This window comes from Pogona vitticeps, chromosome 2, assembly GCF_051106095.1.
Source record: "Pogona vitticeps strain Pit_001003342236 chromosome 2, PviZW2.1, whole genome shotgun sequence".
In the NCBI taxonomy this organism is placed as follows: domain Eukaryota; kingdom Metazoa; phylum Chordata; class Lepidosauria; order Squamata; family Agamidae; genus Pogona; species Pogona vitticeps.
Window position 1 is genome coordinate 218,781,476 of NC_135784.1, and position 24,835 is coordinate 218,806,310.

Below are 24,835 nucleotides of genomic sequence, written 5' to 3' on the forward strand. Positions count from 1 at the left end.
GCAGTTCAGGGGACTCTCAAGAGTCGCCTCCAGCACCACAATTCAAAAGCATCAATTCTTCAGCGGTCAGCTTTCTTTATGGTCTAGCTCTCGCTTCCATACATCACTACAGGAAAAACCATAGCTTTGACTATGCAGACGTTTGTCGGTAAGGTGACGTCTCTGCTTTTTAAGATGTTGTCTAGGTTTGTCATCACTTTCCTCCCAAGAAGCAGGCGTCTTTTAATTTCGTGGCTGCTGTCTCCATCTGCAGTGATCATGAAGCCCAAGAAAGTAAAATCTGTCACTGCCTCCATATCTTCCCCTTCTATTTCCCAGCAAGTGATGGGGCCAGTGGCCATGATCTTAGTTTTTTTGATGTTGAGCTTCAGGCCATTTTTGGCGCTCTCCTCTTTCACCCTCATTAAGAGGTTCTTTAATTCCTCCTCACTTTCTGGCATCAGAGTGGTATCATCTGCATATCTGAGGTTATTGATATTTCTTCCAGCAATCTTAATTCCGGTTTGGGATTCTTCCAGTCCTGCCTTTCGCATGACGTATTGTGCATATACCTTAAATAAGCAGGGAGACAATATACAGCCTTGTTGTACTCCTTTCTCAATTTTGAACCAATCAGTTGTTCCATATCCAGTTCTAACCGTTGCTTCCTATACCACATATAGATTTCTCAGGAGATATATACCGTATTTTTCGCTCCATAAGACACACCTCTTCATAAGACGCACCAAATTTTTAGGAGAAGAAAACAGGAAAAAATAATCTGTTTTCTTCTCCTAAAAATCGGTGAGCCTTATGGAGAGGTCCGTCTTATGGAACACACCCTAGGACCCTTTGGAGGCTCACCCAGCCCCCCCCCGGAGGCCAGATTGGGCAAAATCGCCACCTTCTGGGACTCTTCTGAAGCTTCCCAAGCTTCAAAAGAGTCCCACAAGGTAGCGATTTCGCCCCCTCTGACCCCCGGGGGTCAGGGTGAGTCTCTAAAGGGTCCTAGGGTGTGTTCCAGGACCCTTTAGAGACTCAGCCTGCCCCCCGGGGGTCAGAGGGGGCGAAATCGCTACCTTCTGGGACTCTTCCCAAGCCTCAAGAGTCCCAGAAGCTGGCGATTTCACCTGCGCTGACCCTGTGGGGGGAGCGGCATAAGGGTCCTGGAAGGCTCACTTGGACCTTTGCGCCACTCTCACCAAGGGGCCAGCGCGGGCACAATCACCAGCTTCTAGGACCTTTTCTGAGGCTTGAAAGGCTCAGAAAAGGTCCTAGAAGCTGGCGATTTCTCTCACGCTAGTCCCGTGGGGGGTGGGGGAGCGGCGCAAGGGTCCAAGTGAGCCTTCCCAGACCCTTGCGACGCTTCCCCCACCTGGAAGCTGGTGATTTCACCTGTGCTGGCCCCATGAGGGGTGTGGGGAGCAGTGCAAGGTTCTGGGAAGGCTCACTCGAACCCTTGCGACGCTCCCCCCCATGGGGCCAGCAGGGGCAAAATCGTCGCCTTCGCTCCATAAGATGCACAGACTCCCCCCCCACATTTGGGGGGGAGTGCGTCTTATGGAGCAAAAAATACGGTAGTTTGCTGTGGTCCACACAATCAATGGCTTTTGCATAGACAATGAAGCAGAAGTAAATGTACAAAAAGACTCTGGATCCACATTTTAAGCAGGGACACAGACATTTTAAAACAATGCAAGACCCATAAGAGCACAGAAACATACCTCCCCCAGCAAGGCATAGCAATCCAGCAACCATTCCTCCAGCATAAAAATGCCTGCCTTCCTGAACAGCACATGCACTCAAAGAATATTTTAACCACAGTCAAACATTTTAAACACTGCAAGACCCCCCAGCCCTACCCCCCCACCAAGCTTCAAAAAAACCTGTGCAGTATATACAGTAAAGTAAAAACATACAGTGTACTCACCCAGAACAGGCAGTCACTCTGCTTAAAAAATGAATGTCAAAAAACAAAAAGCAAAAATCCAAAAATAGCCACAAATAAAAATACAGTCCAGGCAGTACTAGGCAGTCTGAAGACTATCTCCCAATCCACTCTCTAAACACTGGGAAGAGTGAGGAAGCAGACAGGCACCCTCTTCACTGGCCAACGGTTAACTGAAGGTTCAAATTTTGCGCTGTCCCCACCTTCTGTGAACTTTTTTCCAGTTCATAACGTAAATCTAAGTTTGTAAGTCAAGTCAATATTTTCCTATGAAAGTGGTTCGTAAGTCAAAATGTTCGTAACTCAGGCCATTCATAAGTCAAGGGGTGACTGTAGTTGGAGCATTCTTTGGCACTGCCCTTCTTTGGGATTGGGATGTAGACTGATCTTTTCCAATCCTTTGGCCACTGTTGAGTTTTCCAAACTTGCTGGCATATTGAATGTAGCACCTTAAACGTGTCATCTCTTAAGATTTTAAATAGTTCAACTAGAATGCCATCACCTCCACTGGCCTTGTTGTTTGCCATACTTTCTAAGGCCCTCTTGGCTTCTCTCTCCAGGATGTCTGGCTTGAGGTCAGCAACCGCACTATCTGGGTTATCTGGGACATCCAGATCTTTCAGGTATAAATCCTCTGTGTATTCTTGCCACCTCTTCTTGATGTCTCCTGCTTTTGTGAGGTCCCTACTGTCGTAAAAGTGTTTCCTAAGAAACTGCTTTTACACGGAACAGAGAGGGGTCCAGGATGAACAGTTCCTACTCAGGTAAAACTGGGTCCTTTAATTTTACCCTAGGCAACTTTTCCACCCTTTCTCCCAAGTCTGCTACGATTTTTAAATAAAAAACTTCTAGTCATTCTAGAAGATTTACTCCTCTTTATCTTATATGTAGGACCCTAAATTGGTAGCATGCGCGTGGCCTGATTAAATAAATGAATTTTAAATTAGCCAATTAACTAGAGTAGCTTGACGGTCTATTCAAGAAGCCAACGTACAGACAGCCTTTTTATATTTTATTAAAAAGATAGAGATTAATTTGAAACACATTTAGATAAGCCAATCTTTACACAAATAATCATTTCCAAATTACCCCAGCCGTTACCAACAAACATTTCCTCTATAAAAACAAAAATAACAACCAATCTAACTACATTTCTAAATAGGATTTTATCTTACGGTTAATTAGAAAAATAAGAGTCTTTTAGTAGCTTTTCCTCTGCTGAAATTCATGCTGCGTTCCGGCAGTCGTCCGGGCTGTGTCTCCGTCCATCTCCTCCTCCTTCTCTCTTCTCCCATCTTTCTTAAATTAACAAGTTATGTCCTTGTCCGTCGGAGTTGAGATAAGATAAAGGTCATCTTGCTCTTCTTGACTTTTTTTCTTTAGCTGGAGAAGAACTGACTTTGTACATTTTTTCTCTAATTAGCACCTGGATACAAGTGGATTTCTAGCTTTTTCGTTGCTGCTCTTAAATAAATCCTATGATATACAACTCTATTCTATTTTCATAATCCTATTCATGACATGCCCCCCCTTAAAGATACAAAATATAGGAGTATTAAAGTTCTTATTTTGGTACTAACTTAACATTTGATTATGAAAGGTTAACAAGACTATATGTGAACTTACAATTTATCTTAACAAATTATTAAACTCATAACAGTAATGCATCTTTTCTTATGGCTAAATACATCTCTATGAAAAATACGGAAAAAGAACATGTTACTTAATATAAACAGAAATTCAGTGTTATGTCAGAATGCATTTAACAATCAGTTACATTATGTTCAGTTTCTCTCACCACATTGTTACAATCAGAATTGTTTGGAAAAATCTCTTGACATTTCTCCAGTTTTGTCAACATATCAATAGGTTCATTATCTGGTTGAAAACACGCAACATAGCACTGAAACACCATTGCTGATCTATCTCTATACATTTTCAAACTATTAACATGATACATTATTGGTTTTTTGGACAAATTCAACATTTTCACCAGATAATTTACATTTCCTACTTTTTGTACAATTTCCCCTCGACCTTCCCGGACTACTTCCAACTTCGAAGGTCTGAGCGGGTTCAGTACCAATACCATATCACCCACTGCAAACTCTCGGTGACGGGCTTTCTTGACATGGTAATATTTTTGTTTTGTTTGAGCCTTCAACAAATTGTCTCTAGCCAATTCTTGTACTGCTAGGAGTTTTTCTTGTAGTTTCTGGACAAAATCCACGACTGGAATTGTGCTACTTCTGACCACACCTTCCCAGTCCGATTTCAGTAGATCTAAAGGTCCTTGTAGGTTTTTTCCAAACACTACCTCACTCGGTGAAAAACCTCCAAGAGAAACATGGGGTGCACTTCGGTATGCAAATAACACAAAAGGTAATAGTTCGTCCCAAATGTTTCCGTATTCTTGGACTAAGGTTTTGATCATTCTTAACAAAGTTTGTTGTCCTCTTTCCACCATTCCGTGAGATTCTGGATGATAAGGGACACTAAAGTTCAATTTAATTCCGCTGATTTCACAAATTCGATTCATCAATTCACTTTTGAAAGCACCAGCTTGGTCACAAATAATTTGAGTAGGTACCCCTATTCGAGAGCATAAGTCCACCACAACTTGAGCAATCGTTTGAGCCGAAAGGTTGCTGATTGCGTATGCCTCGATCCATCTACTGGCTTGACATATGAACGAGATAAGGTATTTTTTCTTGGACTTTTTTGGCACAAAAAGTCCTAGTACATCCATTTGAAGATATTGGAACACTTGATCTGGGATTTCTGTCAGTTGCATTTCTGCCTTTGTACTGTCGCTCTGTTTCCCCGTTCTCTGACAATAATTGCAGGAATTAACATAGTCCTTGACGTTTTTGGAAATGCCAGGCCTATAAAAATGCTGCGAAATCCTACTTAAAGTTTTGGGGATTCCAAGATGTCCGCTACTTGGACTATCGTGGGCAAGTTGCAGAATTCTTTCTCTATACCTCTGTGGAATCACTAGTTGTACTGGTTCCGCCTGTTCATTTGATTTGGGAAAATATTCTCGGTACAATAGTCCATTTTGTCCCCACAAAAAGGTTACTTTTTGTTGTACCGGTTGTACCGCGTAACTGTCGGCTTGAGACCTCAAAGAATCCAATGTAGGGTCTTCCATCTGTTTTCGTTTGAATTCCTCTGATCCCATTGGTACAAGTAGATCCTCTGGTTCAGTTTTTATCTCGGTTGTACTATCCGGTTCGTCTGCAAGGGGTTGATGTTGCGTTACATGTCCATCTGAATGCTCCTCAGAGTTATCTTCAGTTGGGACTTGCTCTATTGTTTTGCTTCGCGCACGTGTCACTGCTTGTATGGAAGCTGATTTTAAAGTGTGTTGGTGATTAAGAAATGCTAGATCGTTTCCTAATAAAAAATTAGGTTTGCCTTCATGCACTAATAGATATTTTGCATCTTTCCAATTCTTTTAACTTAGTTGCACATACACAAGTGGTACATATCGCTCGATTACTTCTCCGGATCCATGTTTTCACTGGACATCTCAGGTTATTCAAAATTAGTGCTGGATCCACAAACCGTTTGTTAATAGAAGAAATGTCCGCGGCGGTATCTCAAGAGGCGTTTATAGTCATATCTCCTGAAGCAAAATGTAGAGTCACGGGTTCTGAAAAACTTTGCAACGACCAATAAAACTGCTCTTCAGGTAGAATACTACTGGGATCTATGACCGAAAATTGCTCCCCTGAGGGTGTCTGTTGATTTACTGTCGTTGAGACTTGAGCTACTCGTAAGCCCATTATGCTTGGCACAATCCTTGGTTGATTAATGACTTGCGGTTCTTCTGGTATTTCTTCTGGTATTTCTAGTGGTGTTGCACTGAGATAATTCACTTTAGGGGTCGTTGGCTTGAATTTCCGTGGAGTGGGTATGGGTGCCTGCTGGAATCTCCATGGTGCAGGTACCGGTGTTTTGCCAACTGGCTTCCCGTCTTGGTTAGCTGATACAGACAGTCTTGGACAATCCTTCTTTAAATGGGCTCCTCCGCATTGGAAACAAGCCAGGGGTGACCTAGTCTGGCTAGGGCCCATGCTTCTGCGTTCCCCAGCTAAGGACCGTCTTGGTTCTGGAACCACTGTCTTCTTGGCTTCAGATTGGCTCTGCCGTCTGGGCACTTCCAGAATAGGCTTAACTCTGGTGGTAGGTTCACTCTGCTTAAAGGAAATTATTTCATCCTCTTCCTGGTAATCAGACAGGTTTCCAATATCCATGCGCTCTAAAGAGCCTCTGGCCTGCTCTTCCTCAGCAATCTTCCTCTGCAAAAGATTCAATTTCATCTCGTGGTATTCCCTTGCCTTTCTCTGACTAATGGAGTGGGCTTCAAATCATTGCCTTTGGCTCTCCATGAAGTCTGCCATCATCAGGGTAAACTGCTCCTGCAGCTTTAAACTTCCATCCCTTTGATCTGCGGGACTGCTGCTAGCATGTGCTACTGCTCCTGCTGACCTCTGGTCATCAACAAGAATTTCCTCTGTTAGCAGGTCCTTCTGAGTTGGAACTTGTTCCGCCCCAGTGTACTGCTCTGCCCTTCTCGGCCTTACTTGAGGCTTAGATACATCTGCATTCTCTGACCTCAGCCTTTGGACATCTTCTTCTGTAAATTTTGTAACTGCACTTCTCATATGGAATTCCTTGGATATTTGTAAAGAACTACTAATAGTTCTGGTCTTGCTCCACTCTGCAGTAGAGTACTGTGCTCCATTGCTTCCAAAATTTCTTTATCCACACTTAATTCAGGCAGTGAAGAACGTCTGCTAAAAGCCTTTTTTCCCCTGCTCTCTCCCTGCAGCCTTAGCCGAAACACTTAACTCCAGGAGAAGCTATAAAACAATAAAACTGTCAGCTTGACAGATACTACTTTTTCCTCCAGGAATCTGTCCGTTAGTGTTCTGGCTTAGGGCAGGAAATTTTTCCTTTTAAAACTATATTTTTAATTATTTTTAATTTCTTTTACTATCCTGGTTGGCTCCTTATAGACTCATGCTACTTTAACAACCAAAAACAATTTTTGCCACTTTGTCACCTTGATGACTCGAGCTGGCACTTTTTCACAACAAAATGCCTGTTCCCACAGAACACTTAAACCACTGGCAGAATCTCTCCTTGCATCACTTAGCCTGAGCCTTTGCATAGTTTTTCCCCAGTCAAAACAATTACTAACTTTCCCTGCTTCGGTCTGAACCTCACGCCAGGGAAGTTTCTCTGGTCATTTATTTAGCAGCGTGTATCTGCCTGCTCACACGTCTGCCTCCATAAAACAATGACCAGCACTATTTAGCCCTTGAGCAAAGCACGTGTTTATGATCCCAAGCTTCAACCATGGCTTGTGAATCAGATCCCATCTGCCACCATGCTGTAAACACGGCACGTGAGTAATATCCAAACGCTGCCACCATGTCGTAAAAGTGTTTCCTAAGAAACTGCTTTTACACGGAACAGAGAGGGGTCCAGGATGAACAGTTCCTACTCAGGTAAAACCGGGTACTTTAATTTTACCCTAGGCAACTTTTCCACCCTTTCTCCCAAGTCTGCTACGATTTTTAAATAAAAAACTTCTAGTCATTCTAGAAGATTTACTCCTCTTTATCTTATATGTAGGACCCTAAATTGGTAGCATGTGCGTGGCCTGATTAAATAAATCAATTTTAAATTAGCCAATTAACTAGAGTAGCTTGATGGTCTATTCAAGAAGCCAACGTACAGACAAACAGCCTTTTTATATTTTATTACAAAGATAGAGATTAATTTGAAACACATTTAGATAAGCCAATCTTTACTCAAATAACCATTTCCAAATTACCCCAGCCGTTACCAACAAACATTTCCTCTATAAAAACAAAAATAACAACCAATCTAACTACATTTCTAAATAGGATTTTATCTTACGGTTAATTAGAAAAATAAGAGTCTTTTAGTAGCTTTTCCTCTGCTGAAATTCATGCTGCGTTCCGGCAGTCGTCCGGGCTGTGTCTCCGTCCATCTCCTCCTTCTCTCTTCTCCCATCTTTCTTAAATTAACAAGTTATGTCCTTGTCCGTCAGAGTTGAGATAAGATAAAGGTCATCTTGCTCTTCTTGACTTTTTTCTTTAGCTGGAGAAGAACTGACCTTGTACATTTTTTTTCTCTAATTAGCACCTGGACACAAGCGGATTTCTAGCTTTTTCGTTGCTGCTCTTAAATAAATCCTATGATATACAACTCTATTCTATTTTCATAATCAAATTCATGACACCTACCATTTTTGTCCTTTATCATGTCCATCTTTGCACAAAATGTTCCTTTAATATCTCCAATTTTTGAACAGCTCTCTGGTTTTCCCTTTCTATTATTTTCCTCTATTTCTCTGCACTGTTCATTTAAGAAGGCCCTCTTCTCTCTCCTTACTGTTCTTTGAAAGTCTGCGTTCAGTTTTCTGTAACTTTCCCTATCTCCCTTGCATTTTGTTTTCCTTCTCTGCATTTCTTTTTCTTTGCAATGGTTTTTATTGCTGCCTCCTGTACAGTGTTACAAGCCTCCATTCATAGTTCTTCAGGCACTCTGTCCACCAAATCTAGTTCCTTAAATCCATTCTTCCACTGTGTATTCATAAGGGATTTGGTTTAGGTTATTCCTGACTAGCTCAGTGGTTTTTCCTACTTTCTTCAGTTTAAGCTTCAGTTTTGCTATAAGAAGCTGATGATCAGAGCCACAATCAGCTCCAGGTCTTGTTTTTGCTGACGGTATAAGCGTCTCCATCTTTGGCTGCAAAAATCTCATCAATCTGATTTCGGTATTGCCCATTTGGTGATGTCCATGTGTAGAGTCGCCTCTTGTATTGTTGGAAAAGAGTGTTTGCTATGACCAGCTTGTTCTCTTGACAAAACTCTATTAGCCTTTGCCCTGCTTTATTTTGAACTCCAAGACCAAACTTTCCTGTTGTTCCTTTCATCTCTTGACTTCCTACTTTAGCATTCCAGTCCCCTATAATGAGAAGAACATCTTTCTTTTGTGTCAGTTCTAGAAGGTGTTGTAAGTCTTCATAGAATTGGTCAATTCCAGCCTCTTCAGCATCGGTGGTTGGTGCATAAACTTGGATTACTGTGATGTTGAAATGTCTGCCTTGGATTTGTATTGAAATCATTCTATCATTTTTGGGATTGTATCCCAGTACAGCTTTTCCCACTCTTTTGTTGACTATAATGGCTACTCCCTTTCTTCTACAGGACTATTGCCCACAATAGTAGATATGATATTCGTCTGAATTGAATTCGCCCATTCCCATCCATTTTAGTTCACTGACGCCCAGGATGTCAATGTTGATTCTTGCCATCTCCTGTTTGACCACATCCAGCTTCCCAAGGTTCATAGATCTTACATTCCAGGTTCCTATGCAGTATTTTTCTTTGCAGCATCAGACTTTCCTTTCACTTTCAGCTGCATCCGCAGCTGAGCATCCTTTCAGCTTTGGCCCAACCACTTCATTAGCTCTGGAGCTACTTGTATTTGTCCTCCACTCTTCCTCAGTAGCATGTTGGACGCCTTCTGACCTGAGGGGCCCATCTTCCAGCATCATATCTTTTAGCCTTTTGTTTCTGTTGATGGGGTTTTCTTGGCAAAGATAATGGAGTGACTTACCAGTTCCTACTCCAGGTGGATTGCATTTAGTCAGAACTCTCCACTATGACCTGTCCGTCTTGGGTGTCCCTGTACGGCATAACCCATGTAGCTTCTCTGAATTACTCAAGCCCCTTTGCCATGACAAGGTAGCAATCTGTGAAGGGGAGAAAAGGAGATATAAATGGCAAATATGTATAGGTACTTGGGATCAAGGTTGTTGGTGGTTGGTAGAAATTCAGCAGGTGTTAAACATTGTGATAATAATGTCTTTAATACGCTGGTCTTTAATATAAACTAGTGTTGTAAAGAATGTGAGAACCTCTGTCCTAGATGACCAATAGTAAAATAACAATGGTAAGATAACAATGGTAGAGTAACAATGATGTGAATCAGATGGGCTATTTACACAGTCACTGCTGAACTTTTCCCCTACAAGTTTTTCTTTGTAATCAGTAGTAAAGTGTGAATTACTACAGACAATGGGTGACCACAAGAGCAGAGTTTAATCTATTTTACCTTAGAAATTTCTAAGATAGATTTGTTAAGGGGGAGGGAAACATCTGGGCAATGCAGCATAGTACAATATTTGTAGCATTTATTATCTGTTAGTGCCCCCAAAAGCCTTGGTTTATATTAAGTCCTTTGATATGTGTGTCTAGTGTTTGTGTATATTTTATCTCAGATATTTCTCTCCAGATTCTTGTCTTGTAGTTTCTTTTTTCTAGGTTAGCCACTTTCAAATCGTCTGTAAATGCCCTTGTAAATCAAAATGATGTGTTTCTGTGTTGCCATTCCTGATGTCTGATTTGTGTCCATTGATTCATTTGCATAGAGATTGTACCCTTTCTGCTATGTAGAGTGCAGGTGGGCATGGTTGGCAAAAAAATGGCATAAATAACATTGGGAGAGGAATAAGGAAAAGTGCCATTGATATTGTATGTGACATTCTTAGGTACAGTAATTGTGGAGGCTGAGTTGGCATCAGTTTTTGTAGCAGAGTTTCATTCCCATCTCTGTTTGTGTTGTGTGATCCATTGTGTGTCAGTAGTTTGAGGTTGGAGGGTTGTCTATAAGCCAGTATGGGTCTGCCACCAAGGGCTTGGGAGAGTGAGGTTCTTGTTGAGCATGGGTTGGAGATCATTCATGACGCACATGAGTTGTCTCAGCTGTGGACTGAAAGTGACAACTAGTGATGTTTGATTATTTTCCCTTCTGGGTTCATCCTGCAGTAGGTTGCTTCTGGGTATCTGTCTTGCTTTATTAATTTGTTCCTTTTATCATATTGGGTGGGTATTGAAGTCTGAGGAAGGCATTTTGTAAATCCTTGAGTTTAGTCTCTATCTTGTGGGCCTGAACAGATGCAATTGTATCTGAGGGTTTGATTGTAAACAATGGATGTTGCTGTGTATTCAGGATGGAAGCTGGAAACTTGCACGTAGGTGTATTAATTGGTGGGTTGCCAGTACAGCATGGTGATGAGATGTCCATACAGTATTGCAGTTTTACAGGGGTGTCTAGAAAATGTAGCTGGGAAAGTCGATTAATATGAGGAGGTGCTGACAAGTATTGAGCCTTTCCCAGAAAAAAATGAGCTAGGAAGCTATAACTTGCAGTGTGTATTGGCCAATTTGTCTGTATTCAATGGTGCAAAAATCAACTACCTATGATTTTAACTTATCTTTCAGTTTCTAGTCCAAAGTGAACATGGCAGCACCTCTGGAAAAGTTCAGTGTGGAAGAGCATAGGACCATAATCAAGTTCGTGTTTCTCCAAAGGAAAGGTGCAAAGGAGATCAATGATGAAATGTCACAAACTATGGGTGACAGTTGGCCATTCATATGCAACCGTTAAACGTTGTGTTGTCAATTTAAAAACTGGCCATTTCAGTGTTGAAAGTGAGAAACCCAGTGGAAGGCCTGTTTCTGTCTCTGTACCTGCAAATGTGAAAGCCATGATCATGGAGGACGGCCGAATATCAGCCAAAAGTATTGCTATATATCTGAGAATATCACGTGAGAGAGCTGGTCCCATTATCCACAACGACTTGGAAATGAGAAACCTGGCAGCAAAGTGGATCCCCAAACTTTTGACAACCAAACAAAAGAGGAAACGTGTGGAGTCATTGGTGGCTCTTTTGGAACATTTGGCAAGAAATGAGTCAGATTTCCTGGGCAAACTGGTAACTGGTGATGAGACATGGATCTATCGTTATGATCCTGAGACAAAGGAACAGTCTAAGGAATGGAGGCACAGTGGTTCCCCCAGACCAAAGAAGTTCTGAGTGCAAAGGTCAGTGCAGAAGCAAATGGCAACAGTTTTTTGGGATAAGAAGAGAGTTCTACTGGCGGACTATGTCCAACAGGGTTCAACCATAAATGCAAAATATTACTGTGCTTTATTGACGAAGTTGAGGCAAAACATCAAGGAAAAACGTTGAGGAAAACTCTCCAAAGGTGTCATCCTGTTGCATGACAACGCCTCATCACACACTGCAGGTGAAACAATGGCAAAACTGACCTCCTTAGGCTTTCAAGCGATGACCCATCCACCCTATTCTCCCGACCTATTATCTGTTCCCCTTCTGACTATTATGTGTTCCCCAAACTCAAAAAATACCTAACGGGACAAAGATTTGGGAGTGCTGGTCAGCATAAGCCTTGGATAACCTTTTACTTTCTCAGCACATTTGGTGCATAATGCTGCAAATGAGTGGTTACACCAGCAGTCGGAAGAATTTTATTTGCAGGGACTTAAGAAGCTGCAGGACAGATGTCGCAAGTGCATTGACTTCCTGGGAGAATATGTAGAATAGTGTGACAGTTACAGCTTCCTAGCTCTTTTTTTGGGGGGGGGGGTAAGGCTCAGCACCCCCTCGTAGTTTATCCTACTGACAATGTGTTGTCATGACAGTAATCCTGTTCAGCACAAGGGGAACAGCAAGTTCAGATCTTTGGTGTATGTACTTGGCTGAGGAGGCAATGGGGCAAAGCTACTTTGATGCCATATGTATAAATATTTGCCATATTAGATCTCCTTCTCTTATGTCTGATGAAGTGGACTTGTCCACAAAAGCTCACATAAAAATATAAAAGTGACTCTTTAAATTGCCACCATGTTCATGTCTTTTTTTTTTTACTCTTTATTTTTATTTTGTTTTCACCTATAATGCTTGCACAGACTAACAGGGCTACCTCTCCCACAAATAAAACTTAAGTCTTCAGGATGCTACAAGACCCCTTGTTTTCCTAAATATTTAAGTCAGAAATGTCAAATATCCACTGTTCAAAAATCTGTATTTGTGCACTTCCCTAAATAAGGCTTTTGGAGAATTCTTAGTGATCAAACTGCAACAGTTAATTTCTAAAATTTAAAGGCGGGCCTAAAATAAATTTTAGTAACATCCACAAAGATCTTGGCAGGCATCCTGATACAGTACCCTAATTCCGCCTTCAAAACCTTATTAAGGTCACCAAAATTCGATGCGACTTTACAGCACACAGCAACAACCACGAGTTGCAGCCTTAACGAAACCCCACTGGAAACCTGCCGGTCGCCCGGCCTTCCCGCGGGCTTTCCTTGGTACTTGGGGACGCGACCGGCGCGCCGCTTCCAGACTGGAGAAGGACCCCGGCGGGAATCGGGAATCGGGCGTCGCCAATTCTCCTGGGCCCAGATTGTCTGCCTTGCTGATCCTGCACCGAAAGAAACGAATCGTGGGCCAGAACGATACTTCCAAGTACCGTGTGTTTATGATAACAATATTTACAGGGTTCGGTTGTTGCAGCAATAATAGTCTTATGGGACGCCTTCAAGACGAACCAGCTTTATTTCGTATCAGCTCTTCTAGACGCTCTCTTTTTCAGATGCACCTCAGAGACCGACGAGTTTATGCATTTCGTTTTAAACATTTATGCACCCAATGCACACGCCTTCGTGCACTGCAGATGCACCAAAAAAAAAACACAACATTCAATATTATCACTCTGTAGTATTTTTCAGAACCATTTGTAAGGACGATACACTAATGAGCACAATATTGCTGTAGTTGAACGCAGTGAAGATCTGGTCCTCCTCGCTCCCCCTCCTCTTGCATTTCGCTCCTTCCTTTTAGTCGAGGCCGCAGACGGTGGAAAGAGCCACGGCTTTCCTCCGTCTTTCCCCTGCTGGGATTCCTCTTCCGTGTGTCCCGTCCCCCTCCCGTCGCCTACCTCTTTCGGGGCGTGCCCGCCCGCGGGGGGTGGGGGTGGGGACAGGCGCGGGGGGGGGACGGCTTCTGTCTGGCGGCTCGGCTTCTCAAGAGCGCGCCCCCCCCCCCCGCTCCGCCGACCTGCTGCAATCGAGCTGCAGGTGGGGAGAGAGGGAGGGAGGGAGGGAGGGAGCCGTCAAGGTGGAGCGGCGGCGGCGCCGTCCGTCCTGCCCACCCCTCCCTCCGGAGCCTGGGGGGGGGGGGTTCTTCGGTAGTAAAGCCCGGCCGCTGGCCGCTGAAGCCCGGTCGGGGCGCAGTGTTGGTGGCTGCCCTTTCCTTCCTCGGCCGGGGCGGGTCTCCCGAGAGCTGCTACCTGCGGCAGGTTGGAGACCTGCGTCTCTTCTGCACCGGCGCGCCCGCCCGGTTGCTGCCTCCGCCTCCTCGCTGCAAAGGGAGAGAGGAGCAACACCCCGGCCAGCCGGCCGGCCACCCGGCTCCCCCCTGCCTGCTGCTGCAGCTGTTGCAGCCTCTCGCCGTGGGTTGTGCAAGAGGAGCGCGCCCCAAATCGCCGGGCGGGAGAGGCAGGTGCGAGGCGGCGGCGGCGGACAGAGAGGCGGTGGGCGAAGAAGCCCCAGGGAGACGCCGATCGGCATGAGGGGAAAAAAGGAGGAGGAGGAGGAGGAAAGTGGTCTGGAGGGAAAGAGGGGGCGCGGGCCAGACGCCCTGTTCCTCCTCCTCCTCCTCCTGCGCTACGAATGAAACGAGTCCCCCTGCAGACCGAGTTCTTCTGCAGGAGAGCTTTTGATGCAACGTAGAGGTAAGGAGATCCGGAGAGAAGGGAGAGGGCAGGAGGCCCGCCGGCTCGTTTTCTCTCTCTCTCTCTCTCCTCCCCCCCCCCCCCGCGGGGCTCGGGCCGCGCTCCTACTTTGACAACAACCAGGAGGGCTCTTCTGCCGGGCGCCGGCGGCCCAAAGTCAGCAGAGCGGGAGACCCGGTCGCCTCTGGCGTGTGCCTCTCCCCCCCCCTTTCCCCCACCCGGGTCTTCCGACGGGTTAAGTTCGCCCTGACGGACGGGATCTCGGCCGATCCGCAGCCCGATCGAGCCGGAATTCTTTCGCACCGCGGCTCTTCTGCTCCGCAGGCAGGCGCGCACTTTGCGAACGGCCGGGCGACCCCTCGGCGGGAGCGGGGCCTGTTCCGTTCGGGCCAGTCCGCTTGAAGGGCTTTATAAATGCCCTGCTTTGTATTTGTGTGCGAATCGGCAGAACGTTTCTTGTTTATCCATGAATTAAGGCTGCCGAGTCGAATGACGCTTACTCGCTGGTAAACGCGCGTGGGCCTGGGGTGCAGCCCCATACTAGCCGCTGCCCGTCCGTCTGGTCTCATCTTTGCGACCGAAGCGCTTTATATCGGGCAGAGCTCCGATCCCAATACAAGTCTTTAGAAGTCGTAATGTGAAGTAAAAGCGACCCGCCGCCCGATCTTTTCTTAAAAGTTTCGGTTCTCTTCAGTGCCTAAAAAGCCGTTTCGGCTAACTCTTTGTAGCTCTCTCTTAAAGATCTTGTCGGGGACCTTATCAGTTCTTATTCATAAGAAAGGATATTTGTACATAACTCTTCCCCCCCATGACAACATGCCTTAATGTTTACTGTAGACCTCACACAACACGGATGTTTTTTAAAAAGTTTCTTTTTGCAAAGTGGGAAAATGGCCTTCATTTTCCTTAGCCCTTATTTATCTCAGGGCTTCCACACACAAACACACACACATGCATATTTAAGAAAGACTCCCCCCCCACACACACACATAGGTTCTCTAAATGTAAGCTCATTGTGATTTTTGTTTGCTCTTTAAACTAAGTATTACCCCCATTAGGAATTGGGCATGATTCTTGTTACTGTTTCTACCATCGAGTTTTTAATTAAAGCCTTTCAGACCTTTTTCAGGACAAGTATATCTGGCAAGATACTTGAGGACAGAAACAATAATATCTAAAGTATTCAAAAGGGTAGAAAATCCAGTATCTGCATTCTGGACAGATGTGACCCTGAAGTTTTATACCCATTTTCCTGGGTGCATCTCCGTGGACGTCAGTAAGAGTTATTTTCGAGGTGAAATATATAGGCTTGCTCTCTCAGAGTATTGGAGAGACATAAAGTAAATGGGAGAAGGATTAAAATTCTATCCAGGTGAAGAAAAGGAAAAACAGTCAGTTTCACTTTCTCTGGCATACATGTTTTTAAAATCTCAACTTCTTTCCATCCTGAAAATGAGATTCGTAAATTTTGGTAACTACTTTTTTAAAAGAGGAAATGAAAATTTCCCCCATTTCCAGTGCCAAATTAAATAGGTACACTTACTTGTAGCATATGGAGCATCATGTTTTACCTGTCTGCCATAGATGTGGTGGTAGCAATGAGAAGCCTCTTGGAGGAAAAATAAATTGCAAAACCTAGTTCAGCATTAATGAGGCCGGATACACAAGGATTCCAAGTCAGATTGTAAAGAGTTGTCTCAAGCTCTGGGCCCAATTGAATCTTGTCAGTTTGGTTTTCTTCCATGTTTATTTATTTATTTATTTTACATGCAAGTTCTTCCTATTCAAAAGATGAAGAAATTTGCAAAGTTTGAAAATATATCTGTTAAAAATGAACTGAAATGGGCTTGTCCCGCATCCTCAATACAAGGAGATACCCATACAGGAAAAGAGCTTTTTGTTAAAAAAATATATAAGGAAATTCTTAAAAATAAGTACAGCTCAATATGCACAATGATACAGTTAGAAAGTGGTAGTAAAATTTTTGGCTTCTAGGCTACTGAGAACTGAACTGTCTTTTCATCATTAAGAGAAACTGCTGTTGCACCCTGCTCTTGTAACGAAGCATATGCCTAAATGTGCATAAATCTTATGCAAGCCATGCAAAAATGGGTTTATATTCCAAAATTCTCGTTATTGTACACCTGGAGCAGGTTGTTCTTGCTGTATTAAAATTCCTTTCTTGTGTATTAGTCAGAGGAATAATAACCATTCAGTTCAAACAAAGCCAGTTTTCACTATCAAGCAAAATAAAGTTTCAGACACTTCCAAATCAAATTGGAAGTGAGGAATGAGGTTTCTGTTTCTTGCAAAAATAAAACAAGTTGAACACTGCTAGTGTGTTCATAGCTCTCATGGAGAAACAGCTATTAATGTGCTTCTACTTCTTACCTGCTAGTTTCCCATGCTGATAATGAGATTGACTCTTGCTGACATAGATCATAAATGCATTTTTAAAGACAAAGTTCAAAGAAATGTTGATTTCCAGGCAAGCTTATCAGAATTTAGAAGCAAAATAAAATCTTTCAACCTTTTTAAAGACTTTGAACTTTTCAATACTGAAAGACAAAAGTTGGAAAAAATATACATAACGGTAGTTTTATGTTGGTACATTGAAGGTTACATTTTACCTGAAGATTTTAAAATCTTCTGCAGTTCCAGAGTTTTCTGCAAAATGATGCAGTCCTTTGGCAAAATTACATTGTCACCTGACAGTGGGAGTTGCTTTCGCCCAGAAACTACAAAGAATCCTGTGACACTTTAGGGACTCCGGTATTTATCATGGCATACAGTTTCAAAGAGCAAGAGTCCCTTTTCTCAGTTTTTATTCCACAGTAGATTTCATAATGGTTTAAGGTGTCATGGGGCTGCTGTTTTCACTTTTCATTTAAAAATAGTCATTTATGCACTGATACCTCCAGGAACAAGACAACAGTTAAAAAAAGTTCTTCCTTTTTCCCTACAGCACATGAAGCTCTATGTTTTCAGTTAGTTTTTATATAAAATCTTCTAATTCGGTAATATTTTGGCATTTTCTCATATTGTTTTTAAAAAGCCAGCTTCCCGTACTTAATGGGGTCATCTTTTAAAATGGAGCTGTTAGAATACAGTATTTTTAAATGTATTAAATAGAACTGAATCTCATCCTTGTCTGATTAGAGACTTGAGGGTGGTTCTAGCTTCTGGAATGCTTGCAGAGCTAAAAAGCATGCAACTTCTGAGGTGATAAAAAAGAACAGAATAAATTGGCTGGGATTGCTTATTTAACAAAGAGTAACACAACTGCTTGTTGTTATTATTAATAAATAACAAGCTGAGAAGTTTGCTTTACAGTTATGGGCATGATTGATTCAGAAAGGTTCTGATTCACAGCATCATGATTCACGGCGACAAGCATTAGATGCTATATTATCTAAATGAGCCATTCTCAAAAGGGGTCATATGGCCCCCAACGAATGAGGGTCTAGCGTATTTGAAGAGGGCTGCAGACTGAGAGCAATTCCTCACATACCACCTTATAATGTTCACTATACAACTTACACAGTTCTGATTTGGCCCATATTTCATATTGTGTTTATGGCCGTGGCCAAAAAAATGTTGAGAATGGCTAGTCTAAGCAAGTCTTCCCCCATACACCATCCATTGTCCCTAAATGTTCATGTAACCAGATAGTTCTAAAATGTGGTGCTGGGAAAGTAAATGGTTATCCAAGGCTTATGCTGAGCAGCTTCTTCGAAATGTGAGCTGTTAAATGATACCAGTATATATTAGGAATTTACCATTGAAAGCTAAGAAACTGTATCTTTGGTTAGTTTTAGCTATACTAGTTGTGGGTGCTCTGAAAATTCTTATGTTCCAAGAGAAAAAAAGTGACTTGTCCAGGGCTTCTGGGAGAGTTTCATTGTAAATTTGGGACTAGATTTAGCAATTGCATCCTCCATGTTGAAAAACAATTGTGCAGCTGGTGTGCCATATTGGCATATTAGAAACTTGAAAGGGACTGCTAACACTAAATCAGGATACAGAGTTCAAGATACAGAGAGGAAAATTGAACTGAAGAATGAAAGCTCACTACAAAATGCAAGCATAGATATCTCTATTATAAGAGTAGTTTCTCTAGTGTAAATCTGAGGGCCAGGGATTCTATTTCTTGTTTTTGTTTGTTCTGTTTTTTGGTATCAGAATGGTCTTGCTCTGTTCTTTGTGTGTGTGTGTGTGTGTGTGTGTGTGTGTGTGTGTGTGTGTGAGAGAGAGAGAGAGAGAGAGAGAGAGAGAGAGAGACTGATAACTTGCTTCAGCATCATGCACAGCTCTCCCACCCAGGGATGCTTTTATTGCACAATCACTCTGTCTCCCACATGAAATCCTTGGAGGGCTTGAGATCCCCATTTGTAACCCTCCTATGTTTTCCCATCACATGCACACCCCTTGAGATGAAAGAGCTGTTAAGGAGGAAAAGATAAAATCACTGCACAACATCCTTTGAGTGGTAGGGCTGGGAGTTGTCTGTTTGGAGGCACACCCAGGCTCTGGCCTGCTCCTGCTTTCTCTTCTTCGGTTGTTAATGAGAAAGGAGATGTCACGGGATAGGAAGGGAAGGTGGAAGGTGTTCCACTTGTCACCTGCTGGACTTGGACTGATCCAAACAAAATTGTTTTATTATCCAAAATGCTTTTCTCCTTTTACAACTAGTATTCTAGTGTATATTAATCATTTGCTTCCTTGTGATACTAATCACTGTCAGTGTTGACTTCAGCATTTTAGCTTTCTTGCTTCAGGTTCAGGTTCTGTCCTCTGGTTTTGGATTGGAGAGTTTCCCACACCCAACAATGAACCAAAAAGTGACCGTCTTAGTTGATGATACATGAACTGAGTGGGTGCCTGTTCACTTCCTACAATTGCTTGGGAGAAGTACCTTTCCCCCCACAAACGCATACCTGTTGGAACAATGCCCACAAAGAGTCCTGTGTCTCCCCTTAAGGAGGGAACAAGTTTCATTTTAGAAAAGCTTGCACCTATTTCTTCAGTTGCAAGGTGATCGTAGCAGTTTGTTCCTTCAGAATATTTATAAATCACTGTTTTACCCACCAGAGTGTCTGAATAAAAATATATAAATGGATCATTTAAGACCAGATTTAAGGATGGCATATTCATTCAGAGGGAATCATGAGAAAATCCTCAGACATGTTCTACAAAAATTGATGACTTCATTTACTAATATGCCAATTTTGCCTTTTAAGTTTTATACAAAGGATTTAAAGAGGAAAAATATTTCTCTGTCACCATATATATGTCAGTTAGCTCATTTGTTCATTTTTATTTCTACTTTTTGGATGTCAGTTTATGGCTTATAGCTCTCAGGATTATGCATAATTAAAAATGAAAATGAAACAACTATTATATTAGGAAAAAAATTAACTTTTGCTTAATCTTTAAAAAATTGAATATGTTGCATGTTGACAACACATTATGTGCATCAAAATTGGCAGGCATAAATAAAAATGAATAGATTCCTCCAAATACTTACAAATATTCAGATAAAGGACAAACTGGAGCAACATTAGGGTGAACCAGGGTTTATATGGTGAATTGCCAACAGTTGGCAAAATGGTGGCTCACTGTAAAAATGAGCAAAGCCTAACTTTGTAGTGAGAGAAACTGACTGTCATCAAGCTAAAACCTCCCACAGTTCTCCCAAAGGAAGTCACCTTCAGATAAGTAAATAATATGATTTCAAAATGCTTGATGCAGGTTTTGAACACTTTTTAAAAGCTACCTATAAAAACAGGGAAAATTGTTAGCAGTTGGTGGAGTTTTATTCTGTTTTACTGTATTTCTTAAGGTTAAGCATAATACAATTTGTATTCTCGAAGGCTTTCACGGCCAGGATCTGGTGGTGGTTGTAGGTTTTTCAGGCTGTTTGGCCATGTTCTGAAGGTTCTTCCTAACATTTTGCCAGTTTCTGTGGCCGGCATCTTCAGAGGACAGAACTCTGTCTGTGCTCTGGTGCAGTTTTGTGGGTTAGTTAAGTATCTATAGCTGTGGAATCACAGGACAAAAGTCTTGAGTTGCAAACTTTTTTGCAACTTCAATATGCCTGTGCGTACAAACACACTTAAAAAGAGAAATCACATTTAAAAAGCAGCCTCTAATTAACAACTCAGAGAAGCTAGTGGATTTTGAGATCAAGCTTGTTAGGACTATCAGCATTTATAGTGATGATGTAACAATGTTTTATACATTTATACATATACTCACATGTCTACATTTTAATTAGCTTTTCTGTTTAGAGGGGACGTGGAGGCGCTGCGGGTTAAACCGCAGAAGTCTCCGTGCTGCAGGTTCAGAAGACCTGAAGAGAGTTTTTCTTTATCCGTAGAAAGGAAGAAAAAATAGTTTTGTTCAGCACTGCAGAATAGCGAGTGCTTCTTTTTAAGTGGGATACCCAACACAGTGTAGCAGATAATGTAGTGGATAAACTAGGACTCAGGAGGCCTGGGTTCAAATTCCCACTCAGCCATGGAGATTTACTGGGATTGTAAAACTGGTAAAACAACTCCTTAAACATCTCACTTACCTTAAAAAAACTATTAGATCAGAAGTGATGAGGGACTGTCCTATACAAAAGGCAGCTTGAAGATGGGACTTATTTTACAAATGGTTAGAGTCACCAAATAGTGCTTGAATAACATAGATCAAAATGTGAACTAAAATCCGGAAGGCAGAAAATAGTAGAAAAGCAGAGTTTGAATTTTGATATTGCAGTATGAATAGACTGGGTGTCAGTATATTTTTGTTTCTCCTTCTCCCCCAGTTTTTTCCTTACACCCCCCTTACCTTCTGTATCCCATACCCTAACCCAAGTTAGTAAATAATAATAATTAAAAAAACCCTATTATGATTGCTTTAAGTTGCTTCTGACTTAATAACACATAACCAGTGTAAGCCCACTGAAATAAATACATTTACGTAAAAGTATATTTGCATATACTGATTTTATATGCATATTTAATCAGTGAAATGTAATACTGTAAAATTCTTGTACATGTTTGAAATATGATCTGTGCAACGTTAAATGTGCAGCAGAAAATTATTTTCTTTATTGTTTGAAAGTAAGCATTGAGAGACCCAATGCCTTGCTTTTTTAACCTAAATTTCCCCTTTCATGCATGGGAGCTCGGAAAAACAACAACAACAGATGAAACTACAGTGCAGCATATGTTGTTGTTGTTTTTCCGAGCTCCCATGCATGAAAGGGGAAATTTAGGTTAAAAAAGCAAGGCATTGGGTCTCTCAATGCTTACTTTCAAACGATAAAGAAAATAATTTTCTGCTGCACATTTAACGTTGCACAGATCTTATTTCAAACATTAACAAGAATTTTACAGTATTACATTTCACTGATTAAATATTGTATACATTTGCTTATAGCTCACATTTGTATAAGTAAAAGTTACAGAAGTGGTATTTATCAAAATGGGGAAACCTCACTAAATCTCCTAGTGAAGTGTTTGTCTCTGCAAGAGCTTTTTGTACAAGGGCACATCTTTGGAGTGTGACCATCCATACTTGATAAGAACCAAGCAGCAATCTGTGTTGTGCTTATACAATTGATACTACTAGGAGGTCACACTAGATGTTTTTAGAAGCCTTCTTGGTGTCAAAAATCATGTTTAATAGTTTAAAATGTTAATTTGGATGCATTGTTGCATAAGGTGCATAGCAGGTGGGGTAAACCATGGCTGTCCACATGTGGTTGGACTCTAGCTCTTATCATTCCTGACCATGCCGGGCAGGACTTGTAAGAACGGCAGTTCAGTAACAACTGCTTTGCCCATTCTCAGAATACACGCTTCTGCTTGTCGTTGTTTTATGCCAGTGCTAGCTCTCTGAAAAATTCAGAGCTGAAAATCATCTTGAAGGCTGGTTGTAATAGGCTGGTTGTGCATAGAAAGATGAAGGACAGTGCCAGCCTGGTCATCTCAACTTTTAACCTGTTTTCTGAGAAACATCGGTGTGGCTCTCAGGTTCTGTCAGTCACCTCAGCAGTAACCGTCAGGGCCACAATCCCAAGAGCTGTGAAAGGTATTGTGTATAAACACAAAATGGCTTCTACGTATGTCTTCTCAGACAGCAGGCCCTCTGCCCCCACTTTTGCTCTTCCGCAGACATCTTGAGGGCGGTCTCAAACAATTTGTTTCATGGCATAAGGGTTTTCCTGTACAGAGAGTGCAAATTAAGCTATCTTTTCTTTCTTTCTTTTTCCCTTCCTTTTTTTCCCCCATTGAAAGTCTCTTCATTGTAACTTAACAGCTCTTTGAATGTTGTCCTTTTTTCCTGGATGTTTCCTTCAAAATGGCAACTGTAGAAACATTGTTGCACTTGATGCATCATTTCAGTCTCAGATGTTCTGGATATTTCTTTCCAGAGGTTGCAGTCTGCAAGCTTGACTTTGGGCGTGCTATTTCATGGAGGGAAGAAGAAGGGCATGGTACCACGTGTAACCTTCCAGATGTTGTTAGGCTACCCCCACCACTCGCTTCACTGGGTGGTCTAATGGGAGTCGTGGTTCATCAACATCTGGAAGGTTGCACATTCCACTCCTTTAGTTTAATGGCTTGATGTTAGATGGATTTAGTATAAGATTACAGGGGGAAACAGTCTATTTTTTTTTCAATAGGATCATGATATTCCAACTTGCATGGTTGTGCTTAAGAAGATAATGTCTATGTGTTGTTCTCTCTGCTGAATTGACATCAGAAACCCCAGATTGTGAAGGACCTCTAACATTTTTTTAACAAGTACTATATTGCCTTTTAATTTTTTTATGGTGCAGTTTCTTAAATAGGGCCTCAACTTTTATTAATCCAGCATGATTATTTTCCTCTTATCACTGCTGGTCACAAAATATCTTTCCTAACTGTTAGTTTAACTTACCCACATCTATGTAGTGCTTTTCCTACCATTACCTTATTGGAGGAGCGCTTCTGTACCTTCTCTTCTGACAGAGGCCATGGAAAGATTTCTGCCCATACATTTTTCTAATATGTAATACCTCTAACGTCTCAGTGTTGGCCCAAACAAGAATAATTGTGAGAAAAATACAGTCTCCCAGTCTTTGGGATTCCCAGGACCAAAACCTGAGACATTGTGATGTCATAGAGGTAGGACAGGCAGAGTTTGGAAAGAGGAGCAGAAGTATCCCTGGGCCCGAAGATGGTGGAAACGGGAAAGGGGAATCTGGGAAAATAGGCCCAGAATCCAGACAGTAGGCCCAGAAAACCCTGCAAACCTGAGAATATGGCAACCAACAGCCAGAGGGAAAACCTATCTTGGTTGGCTAGACAGGTGGTGGCATAACAAGCCCCACAGCTGCAGCAGTTGCAGCCTTTCTTGCTAGAACTTGCATCTTCTGTGGTGTTGCCTGAAGCATGCATGAAACATGGGAAGATTTCCCAGGCCATTCATGGCTGCTGAGGCTTGTAAGAAAGCTCACCGCCAGCCCACCAAATGTTCTCCCCACTGAAGCTGTGTGCTGTTTCTGTCAGCACTTTTGCAACAAGAAGACCTACCAGTAGGGACACTGGCACGTGCCACTCCCTTTCTTGCTCCAGACGGCCCACATGCGCAAAGTCACTGTCTGTCTCCCCAATATCCACTTCCGTAACACCTGCCTTTTTGGAGGGCTGATGTTATAGAAACGCAGTACACATACAAATGCCTTCATGTGAAGCTGTTGTCCTGGTACTGGGTGCAAATGGGTGACTGGGCTTTGAAACAACTTCATACACAACAATCAGACATTCTCCTCCTCTAGTGCTGCTTACCCTGAGATTTATCCCATGTTTGGAAAGGTGAGAGCATACCAATTCCAAGACACCAGCTGTCTTCCCTGAGACCCGAAAGCTTGCATGGTATTTGCAATGAGATTAATTCTTTACAGTGTTTCCTTCCTTCCTTGTTCCCTCCTTTTGCCATTAATTATTGAGAGATTTATTGATAATTAAATGGAGAAAAAATGAATTGGAGAGAGAGATTTTTCTAGAGTTCATGAGAATCTGACAGGGATTCTCATGACTTTGCATGTAAGTGACATGAGGAGGATAGCAGATAGATTATTACATTCCATTTGGCGGCTAGATTATTATATTGTGGGATCACAGCAGCAGTTTCAAGCCATATCTGTAGGTACAGTCTTAAGGGTCTGCCCCCGCTGAACTGCAGCCAAAACTGCTCACGACCCAGGGTTCAATCCCAG

General features: G+C 42.3%; 1 long non-coding RNA gene across 1 annotated transcript; it reads right to left on the bottom strand.

The window, feature by feature from the left end:
• Nucleotides 1–2,928: 2,928 nt before the first annotated feature.
• Nucleotides 2,929–14,817, bottom strand: LOC144586559 (uncharacterized). Its single transcript, XR_013541441.1, has 2 exons — nt 14,134–14,817; nt 2,929–9,728 (listed from the first exon to the last, which is right to left on the bottom strand). It is a non-coding gene; the product is annotated as an uncharacterized LOC144586559 (long non-coding RNA).
• Nucleotides 14,818–24,835: the final 10,018 nt, after the last annotated feature.